Raw genomic sequence first — 11269 nt, 5'->3', positions numbered from 1 at the left:
TTATTTGCATTTATCTCTGAAATAAAAGGATATTTCACCAAAAAAACCATACAGTGATTTTAGTTATACCCTAGCCTATCTAACATTAAAATATGAAAGAAATAGAATTTTCCACCCTTGCCGCGATATGTTTGATTTTTACGGACAGGCGCTCTTAACCATGCACTTAGCCCCCAACCTGGAGGACCAGGGTGTTGTTTAGTCTGGTTCCTCTCAGACCTTTTGGAGTGAGATTCAAGGAACATGTTGCAATAACAAGAGCATCAACAACAGCGGTGGGGGATCATCTTAAGTTGTCAGGCCACAACTTGGATATGTCCTCCTCTTTGACCCTCATGAGCGAGGAGTACATGTTCAAGAGAAAGTAAGGGAGGCCATTGAAATATTTTGTCGGGCTCCAACATTCAACAGAGACGCTGGTTACGAGCTCCTCTCGATCTATGGAGATATTTTGTCACATGATTCACAGTATAAATCACATGACAAAACGCCTAGATCCATTACTTGATAAAGATTCCGCAATGGAATCAAAAGCTTAAAGAGTGCAAAAAGTTTTTCCTATCCTGTAATTGAATTGTCGTTTATTATACATAGATCTTCAGCACTTTTTTTCAAGTCAGTTCTTTTAGTTAGTTTAAGTTCCTTTTCTGTTCTTTTCATTATAATTCAGTTATGTGGCTCATTGCCTTAAAACCATGTTTAAGTCCCATATGTGCATGTAACTAATGAAAAAGGCTATATGGGGATGTGCGGCTAGACAGGGTACGGAATTTTACCTCTTTCTCCTTAACAGGGTATACAGGGCAATTCCACGTGAGACAATGAAATTTTGAATTTTTTAAAATAAAATTTTGCACAATGAAACTTAACCAACAGAAAGCTGAAACAATGGGCTGTTTGAAATTACTGAGATCTTGTGCGTCTTGTCCATGTGCTTAATGTGAGAAGGCATGAAATCCAGAGAATTTGAATCTCATTATATTTGGAATTTTTGGAAGGAAATTTTAAACAAAGTTTTAACATCTAAGAAAACATACAGTTAACATAAAAGTATGTGTGTATTATAACCTTTGCCTTACAATATCATTAGGCTATAAATTATTATCCAGCTACTGGCACTTTCCTAAGAAAACTGACATTGAATTTTTGTTGCGGACATTACTCAATGCCCGCAACGTTAAGGTACCTTTTTTCAGTTCCTGTACACAGTGTGCTGTATTTTCATGTGCTATTGATGCTGCTCAGTTAGTCTGATGTATACTCTATTTTAATTTCAAAACATTTCCTGGGTGGGTTTTCTTTGCTCAGAAATTATACGTTGAAAAGTGTTGCGGACATTACACATGTTAGATTTTTCATTTATTCAGGCTGTTGTGGATATTTAGTTCTCACTATCTCTGAATTAGATTCAGACAACAGCCCACTTAACACTAAATTGCTTTTTATTGATGTACAAATGTAAATGGCAAATTAAAAAGAGCTGGTAGCTTTTCTGTAACGTCCAATGAATTTAATTTACAAACTATAATAAAAACATTCTAAAAATTTTACGATTTCTGTGATATTCTTGAAAATGGGCAAACATAGTGATTTTCGAATTAGTTCCTTCCATAAAGTAGTATAGATGCATGACGAATTTGCAGTACTTTAACCAAAAAACAGAAAAATATTTTAAAGAGTTTATATGGTTTTAGGGGATGCTGTCACAAAATTACAGAGTGACATTTGTATGGATCTTTAACTGTGTTTCAAGAGTCATAACTTGATCCCTGTTCAACTTTAGAGCACCAAACCTGCTCAACCAACCAATCTCAACATGACCTTTTATATGGTGGTGTCAGTTTATCGATTAGTTTAAATTTGAAACTTGCCCCAGTTCCCTATGCAACTCCAAAATGGCCAATGAGTAGCTGGTCAGGGGTTTTGTACTGCTGAGCATGCTCAGAACAGTTTTTAAGCATGCTTTTTGAGGAAAAGCACTGACCATCATTGTTTCTTCCGCAAACTTGAATGGGTATTATTTTTTTAACTAGAATTTGTAATATAATTTGTAGTGAACAATGTGCAATTTTAGTGCAAATTTACATTTTATCTGTCTTTAAGTCAGACTGAATGACAAAATATGATAATTTCAGTAGCTAAATCAGTTTTGTGAAAAACAAAATAATATCCTCACTACTGAGAACGTTTTTTTTTCTCACAACATTTACTTGAGATCAGATGTGATAAAATTAATTTGGAAATTATTTTAAGGAGTCAGTTTAGTAGAAAAAAATCTGCCTGGTTTTGCATGATACTAGGTCTCAGCAGGAGATTATATAATATTATAATAGAACATAAATAAAGTAAATGATAATTTCACAGCTTCATTTTTAGACAAGTAACTACAGAACAAATGGACATAGCCTTAGTCAGCAACACTGACTAGGAAGTGAATGATAAAAAATGTGTTCCCAAAAATGTAATGTCCGCAACACAAACTTTTGTTTGTAGAATCACTGGAACAAGGTTGCATAAAATTTTTCTTTGACAGTTGAAAAATCTAATTATTGTTATGTTTTGAAGGCACAATTATTTTCTGCTCAAGGTTAAAAATTCACAGGAAAATCTCTTTAAAGAAAGTTACTCTAAAAAGTGGTTGTTTAAACTGTAATGTCCGCAACACACTTTCTTCAGCTCATACCTTCAAGGTCTTAAGACCTAACCAAAGCATCTTTTTATTAGGTACAAAGGGAACACTAAAAATACTTTCTAGATATGTTTGAACACCCTTAATGAACATTTTGACATCTAATTTGGAGTTTAAAATATTAATTTTAGTATCTGAACGTAATGTCCGCAACATGGAATCACTCTACAGTTTTATGCAAATCTGTCCTAAACGGGGTATATGATTTCGTGCAAATCTGTAGTAATCATAAACAGGGTATTGCCTGCATGATTGATTTGATTTGCTAGATGAAATTTGCTCATACTAAAAGGATAAAAATGCAATAACTTTAACATGAATTTGCGGTATTGCAATGCTTTGACACAAGATGGCATGCATTTTGTCCTTGTCCCAAACAGAGTATGTATTTTAGGAACTTTTTTGTCCTAAACAGAGTCAGAGTTTCAAACCCTCAGCAGCTCACTTAAATGTACCCAAATTATTGATCGAGTATCCCTCCCCCAAGGTAGACTACGAGCAGTCTCTCTTTTTTCTGTAGTCCATCGAGCAAAACGCGAGACACGCAAATGGCCACGCGCGTGACTGATGGCGCGAGACAGGAGAGGCACGAAAAAAGAGAGACTACCCGCAAAGCCAGAGAGAATGGTCTTTAACGGTCTAGTGATTTTTTGGCGTCAGTACTGAAGTGTTGACAGCCAGGCACGTAAAACGTGACTTTAGGGACGGACCATTAGAAAGCTTATGGTGGGGCGGGCGAAGTACAAAAAAAAAATTCGCGCAAGGGAAAATTAAATGAAAAAAAATTCTTGCACGCCAATTAACCCTAAAAAATATTCATGCTATGGCCTAAAAAAAATTCATACAAGGAAAAAATAACGAAAAAAAAAGTTCCTGCGGCTCGAAAATTCCCCTCCCCCCCCCCCCCCCATAACTTTTCTAATGGTCCGTCCCTTAGAGTTTGCTTGAACAACAGAGGTTTTTCTACTTTTCTTTTTAAAGCGCAGCTTATGCATTGCATAGAGTTAGAGTCGATTCCAAGCTAATTGACTGAGCAAATCTTAATTTTGGCCGCTGGTCTCACATTTAGAAGTCGTGAAGCTGGTCTATTTCTCTTATTCTATTAATAATTCATTTCCTGTGCTTTATGTTTTGAATGAGATCACCCGTGGCCTAGTTCTTGTTTGCAGGATGTTGAATTTTCACGGGGCAGTGTTCTACATATCCTAACTGTAGCTTAACTAAAGCTAAGCCAACGCTGCCACTCACTCAAGATCATTCTTTCGGCGCCGATTTGTTTTTTTTTTTTATTATTTTTTCTTTCTTTCTTGAGAATATTTGCTCTATAGCGCGATGTCCTGTAGTGCATCCGTTGGTAATTACTATTGTTTTAGCTTTATAAAATAAACAGTCTAAAAGTCTTCCAGTCTATGCTACTTTCTGTTTTAAGTTCTAAAGTAAGACTACCGTTTTGGAACTAAAGCGTTCCTTGACAGTGAAGAGAGGCTTTGAGCATTTAAATTGTGCGATCACGTCACGTACCCGGAGAGATGAGACCTTCTTATGCTTCTCTTTGCTCCGTATCTAATGTTTTTTTTTTTTCGAGAAACGTGGCAAACTTTCCTGCAGTGCTTCAGCCATCATCAACTTGTCAATGGTTTCGATTGTTGACAGTTTGTTGTCAACGCTTCACAAATCAGCCAATCGTGTTTTGCGTTGTGAGGCCAACGCTTAATTCATTGGCTCTGGCTAAGCGGGCAGTCTCTCTTTTTTCTTCTCGGGTTGCCGCCCTCGTTTCGCGCGTCTCGCGGCTTCGCCGCTCCCGCGCGCGTGCATTGCTCTCGCTAAATCTGAAGAAAAAGAGAGACTGCTCGCAGTCTACCCCCAAGGGGGTTAAAAGCCGGAAGAAGGGCCCTCATGGAGTTTCTTGATGATTTAAAACACAAGCTTAATCCTTAAAGTAGGATTTCCTCAAAATAACTTGCTAATGAGACCACCAATTTCTGCGAAACACCCTTTAACTTAACGTGATCTAACAAGCATACCTCACAGGACATGTGCCGGACTTTTCCCTACTTCTGGAATCTACCATACCGCTTACGAGAGTTTTTATTCCATAAATAAAGTCAACTATCAAAGTATACGTAAAAGAACCGATAGAGGTTAAACCCGTCTTCTCTAATTATGCCACTTGACTTCACAGGTGTTCCGTCTGATCAACCGCCATGTTGGTTTCTTTTCTCCTGAGGGTCGCGAGCGCGATCTTTTACAGTACTCGTTTTGCTAGTACTTGGAAACTCCTCAGTGACTGTAGTGTCTTGTTTATGGAACTTCACGATTCATGGATGAGATAAACAGTAAATCTTTCTTCTAACAGTGAAGATGAAACACATGACTTACGTACCGTACAAAAGGATCGAAGATCTGGGAACGAGGGAACGAGAATGCCCTGGTAACGAGAATGCCGAGGGCCAACACCTTTGTGGGCGCATGCGTAGGATTCAAATCACAAATTTAGTTTTTTGGACGCAAGAATTAGGCATCAATGATATAACTGACCATAACTCACAGTAGATTTTACTTTGTAATTTCAGATGGCAAGTCTATGAGTTGTTTACCACATTTTTTGAAATAGAAATTTTGATGTCATATACTGTTAGAAGGGGAATTCAGACATGTAAAGTTTCGAATCGAGTACCGTGCCAAAAAGAGCACAATATATAAATTAACACCCCGTTATAAACATATGATTTCTGACTAAAACAGGAAAGAAAAACCGTTAGGTACGGTGGGAGCATGCCTAATTATAAAGTCAAATTTTAAAATACAACGGTTGCTAACTCAAGTAAATAGCCATTTTTAGTTTAACAGTACTCCAAAACTGGGATTTTTCAGCCATGGCGTTATTGTAGAAGTAACAGACAAGATCTGAGTTATATTGGGTAGTGACTAACGTATGACGAGGCCACATATTGCTGCTTTTCAACCACCAGACAAAGCGGTCATACTGGTGGACAAAACAGTAATTTTTTTCGCAAAATTTGCATGAAGAGAGTGTTCAGTTTCTAACAGAAGGGAACGCTTTTGTTCTTGGCCGCCAGCATGGCGGAAGTGACGTCAGCTTAAAACCGGTAATAATAAACTCTTTTTTAAAATACAACGGTGGATTATTTCAAGTATTTAGTACTTTTAGACAAATTTACCCTCTATTAGTACTCGCCATAAACTGCCATTTTTTTCCGTCATGATCAGATGTTTACAATTTCGTGAGCTATATTCGATATGACCATTGCATGACGAAATCGCGCGGGGATTTCCCTCCTGCGTACGGACACGTTAAATACAAACAAAACTGAAACCGGAAAACTTAAGCTTTTGTTTTACTCGAGAAGCTTCGTTCTCAGGCAGAAAGATAGTTATGGATTCGCCATGAAACCTTTTCTGTGTACAATTTGCGGTAAGCGGCGGTTTGCCACAGATTATGGCCGAGCTGAACATCAACGAGCCCTACATGGTATTAGAGGTATCTATTTTGTACCAATAAGTGGATAAACAAAGGTGTTTGAGCGACGAGCGCTAATCGGAAGAGGCCCTTTCGCATTCTTGGGCAGTGGTTTTACCCGTGTCTAAGGGAAATTGTCTCTCTAAGAGTAAAGACATTGTGCAATTATTACTACAAATACTGTTGCGTCAAGGCAGATTTAGGGAGAAAAAGCATCGCTTCCGGTAAGAGTTCGTCGCTCAAAAGAAAATTTGCGTATCAGTTTGCATAATTCAGTCGGTCTCTACTCTCGGTTTCTACCTTGGTACTTTAAATTAGTTAAAATGCTTTGTTTCAGTCGGAAAACCTCAAATCCCTCTGGATTAAAATGAAACCGAAAGCAATTTCAATTCGGCTTCCCCCCAAAATGACGTAATTGTTTGGTTGCCAATTTGATCAGGCAGGGAAAAGGTAGTCGATCATTTAACGGAAAGGGGGGAGGGGTGGATGAAACTAGGCTTTGATAGGCTGTGCTAGCATACTTTATGGCATAATTCGTCATTACGAGCATAATTTTCAAGCATTTCCCCCCAAAAAGTACTGAAAGCATAATTTGCACTTTGGGCTAGTTTTGCGGCACAAAATTGTCATTTATTGATCATGCGACCAATTTCCTGTCTGCTTACTAGCTATGACCTTCTTGTATGCTCTTAAAAGTTCTTGTCAAGGTGAGATGTTGTGCAGATAATCTAGAAAATTCATGACGCATAAGGCAGTACTGTTACAACCTAAACATTTGGCTGAATAATAGTGAATTATATTGTTTGTCAACTTTCAGGAGAAAGGTCAATCCCTTGTTCATATCCATTTTGTATCCGTAAGCGTAAATTTCGACACGAGTTTGACCTAAAGAAACATTTGGAGAACCCTGGCAAGTGGCATGATAGAAAAGGTAATACAGTCGAAGCTCTCCTTGCGACCGCGCTCGTAAGCGACCAGCTCTAGTTACGACCACTGTAGTCGCTTACGAGAGAACACTTAATGACTGGTCCCGAGGGAAACAGTTAATTTTGTTTCTCGAGAATCTCAATGTGTCCCGAGGCGGAGGCGAAGGAAACATTGAGATTCGAGGGAAACAAAATTAAACGTTTCCCGAGGGACCAGTCTTTAATTGATTTGTGATGTAGCCCACGAAGAAAAACGTTTTGTTTACAAATTTATTGAAATAAACTTTGCGAGAGGTCAAAAATCACGGGTAACAGTGGACTGTTAACTGTTACCCAACCAGCCATTTATGGCATCATCATCTTGGTAACCGTGTGATATCTATTTCTAATGTGACTGTTCATTAGGTTTGCATTTCGAAAAAGTTTTTAGTAAGATAACAATTCTCCACGTTCTTAAGGAACCCAAGAACTGGACAGAGTCAGCATTTAAAATTTTCCCTATTTTGTGTATTGTCAAAACAAGGTGATCATTTATCAAATTTCTGATTTCGCACTTCAGTTAACCAGGCTACTCAATCACAGACAAAGAACTTATTCTGCTTAAACTTCAGCCTACACTTAGTATGTCACGCCGTAAACAAGAGAAGCACATAAATAGAGGCAAAACTCTTTCACCAGACGGTATAAACCGCAAAAACGAACGTTGAACTGAACCTTATCAATCACTTTATTGTATAATTATTTACCTTTCTAACATGCTATCTATTGTTCTCATTTTTAGTTTATCATTAGCCTCTCATGTAAATTTAAATTCGCATCTAAGGAGCCGTTGTATTCTCTTTCAGTGTAGCTCTTGCCCTGAGGAAGGCTAATTTTGTTAGCCCAAATATTAGCCTCCCAAGCAGGTGTTTTTAGGGGAGCTCGTATTTTCTGCGTGGGAGGCTACCCAAATATTGGCCTCAAATAAATCAGCCCTTTGCCGTATTGCAACCTTGCAATCGGTTTTGTTTTAAAATTCGCTCTTTAAGTGTCGTCTGGCATTAGCATCTCTACACTAGAGATCCGACAAGAAAGAACCAATCGGTTTTATAGGCGCATTAAGGAGACCTCTGCATTCAAGAGTTTTTACTTCTGATTTCAGCTGTCGGCCATTTTGGATTTTTCCAAAGAGGTCAGCCAATGATTTGGGCGAAATTTGCATCATGTTTGTTTATAAAATAGTTAAAGAGGGCTAAAAAATTCTGATGTTTGGGATTTCAACTGCTTAGTGCATTGTTGAGTCACCTTGACGTCTCTTTTTCATATGTGCATGTGTCCAATGTTTCACACTTAATTTTAATTTTGCCGGCCGTGACCAGCACATCGCTTTATAAGGTGCCCCGAACCTATTTATATGCGCGTTGGTTATGTTTTTGAATCGCGTTTTTCGGTAGGAATGATTTAACCGATTTCCATGATTTTTGGCATCCTTAGAAAAAAGGTCGAACTTTAAGAAAATGTTATTTATTTTCTTGCAGATATAAAAACAGTTGAGATATCGGCATAAGTTTAAAACCGTATTTTTACAAAAAATGTCAATAATTTCGAGACCCTAAGACAGATTTTTCTCCAACTTCTGCAAATAAGCCTTAGAGCTCTCTAGTTTTATATCTGCAGGTTTGAAGTCAATCGTGACCGCAGAACTCGCTGCACAAATACCTGGTCAAATTTAACCTTAAAATGCGACGCTAACACATTTGTGAAAGTTGCAACACAAATAGAGGACAAATGCCGACAGACTATCTCCTATCTGCAAGGGTATTCTTGCCCAAAGTTTCAGTTGCAAGAAACTGAGTAATCAGAAAACCTACGGCGAATACAGTTCGCAATACAAGAAGAACAACTTTTATGCTGAATGCGGGGCAAGATTAAATAACTTCTATTTATCAAAGTTACTGTGTATTTTCCCTTCTCTTTTCGCAAAAAATCTCAACAAAGTACGATATAACATCTACGGAAATCTCCTACCAGTTTTTAGCACTGAAGGTTCCTGTCTTGAGGACAAATAAAGCCACCAACTCCAGTGCTTCAACCGATCCATTTTCAGCTGCAACGAAAACCCTTGTATTAGGTAATTTATTCAAGTTTGAAAGATTTGCCATCACATTCGCACGGGGAATTTTGCCATTGGGGATAATAAAAAAATAAGACGTTTGTCATATTTTCTTCATCTTTATCCCCAAGTGGCAAACTTCCCGTGCGAATGTGACGTCAAGTCTAAAACCCTTGAATAAATTACCAAGTACAAGGGCTTTCAGTGCAGCTGAAAAATGGACGGTTAGAAGTAGTGGAGTTGGTGGCTTTATTTATCCTCAAAACGGAAACCTGCAACGCTAAAAACTCTTGAGTGTTTCGTAGATAATATGATATGCCTTGTTAAGATAGGTTTCGAAAAGAGAGGGACAAATACAAAGAAAGTTTGATAAATAGAAATTCTCTTATCTTGCCTCGCATTCAGCATAAAGTTGTTCTTCTTGTATTGCAAACTCTATTCGCCGTATGTTTCTGATAACTCAGATTCTTGCAATTGAAGCTTTGGGCAAGAATACCCTTGCAGATAGGAGATTAAGTCCACCGGCAGTTTTCCTCCATTCATGCGTCAACTTTCGAAAATGTTTTAGCGTTGCATTTCGGGGTTAAATTTGACCAGCTATTTGTGCAGCGAGTTCTACGGTCACGATAGACTTCAAACTTGCAGATATAAAAGTAGAGAGCTCTGAGGCTTATTTGCCGAAGTTAGAGAAAAACCTGTCTTAAGGTTTCGAAATTATTGACAATTTTTGTAAAAATACGGTTTTAGACATATGCCGATATCTCATCCGTTTTTATACCTACAGGAAAATAAATAATATTTTCTTAAAGTTCAACCATTCTTTATTAAGGATGCCAAAAATCATGGAAATCGGTTAAATCATTCCTGCCGAAAATGGCGATTCAAAAATATAACCAACGCGCATATAAATAGGTTCGGGCCACCTCAAAGAGGACCCTCATTGTTTTGGACAACAACAGCAGCCTTCTGCGGGCCTGAACAATTTTTATAATTCGGCGGAGCGCGAATTAAAGGATTCGCGCTGCTCAGGAATGTTCCAAAGTTGCATTCAGATGTCCCGAAGTTGTTTCCGAATGTCCGAAGTTGCTTCGCGAGATCACTTCTAGATCTTTCGGGTACAATAAATATTTGAGGCGGTGCGCAAAGTATTGAAGGATTTGCGACGCTGAAGAATGTCGTAAACTTGCAGTTTGCTTCCGAAGTGAGGTCGGAAGTTGGTCGAGATATCTTTAAGAAAGTCAAGATTACACAAGTTACATACCTTCATGGAAAAAAGTTTGGGGACAGATAACGATAAGAGCGATTACTGGAGATTATTGCAGCAAGAGTGATTCGAAAGAGGAAGATCGAGCAAGTGGTACGGTCGTTTGCTCAGTTGCGAGTAGACGAAACGATTCGGGAAGCGATAGATTGTCAACAAGGCATGACAAGGAGAAGCAAAACGCATGTACCGTGGTTTCGTAACCGTTGTGATAAGCATCATCATCACTGATTAATATTGTTCTTCTTTTTAGTTTTGTTTGGAAGAGTAGGTGTTTTTGTACTTGTTTTTGTATTGCGTGTTATTGCTTTTCATGTAATAATTTAAAGCTTATGTTGCGATGTTGTATATGAATTATCCTCTGTGTGGAGGTTGTACAGTTTCAGCAAGTTTTGTAAAGGAGTGTACTGATGTTAGTTACGTTGCTGGAGAAGGTCTGGGGTTAAGTGTACATAAGGAAAGTGTTGTTAGTATGTGTAATCAAATGGTGACGAGTGAAATTAGGGAATAATTTCACGCGCGAGTATACCATTTGATTACCTATTAATATCGTGGGTGACGAATTACGTTAGCAATCTTGGATTTTTGACGTAATATATCAAACATGAGATGCAGTGTTTCATCACCAGATGAAACACCGAGAAGAGAGTTGAAAATACGACGCGCAGCGGAGTATTTTTGACGAACTTCGAGGTGTTTCATCTGGTGATGAAACACTGTGTCGAATGTTTGATATTTCTTCTCAAACAAAATCGTTTTTGAAGGAGAAATTAAGGATGCAAATACTAAGCAGTGTTTCATCCGATTTCCAAACACTCAT

This window comes from Porites lutea, chromosome 14 (genome assembly GCF_958299795.1).
Source record: "Porites lutea chromosome 14, jaPorLute2.1, whole genome shotgun sequence".
Lineage (NCBI taxonomy): Eukaryota > Metazoa > Cnidaria > Anthozoa > Scleractinia > Poritidae > Porites > Porites lutea.
This window is presented reverse-complemented; position numbering follows the sequence as displayed.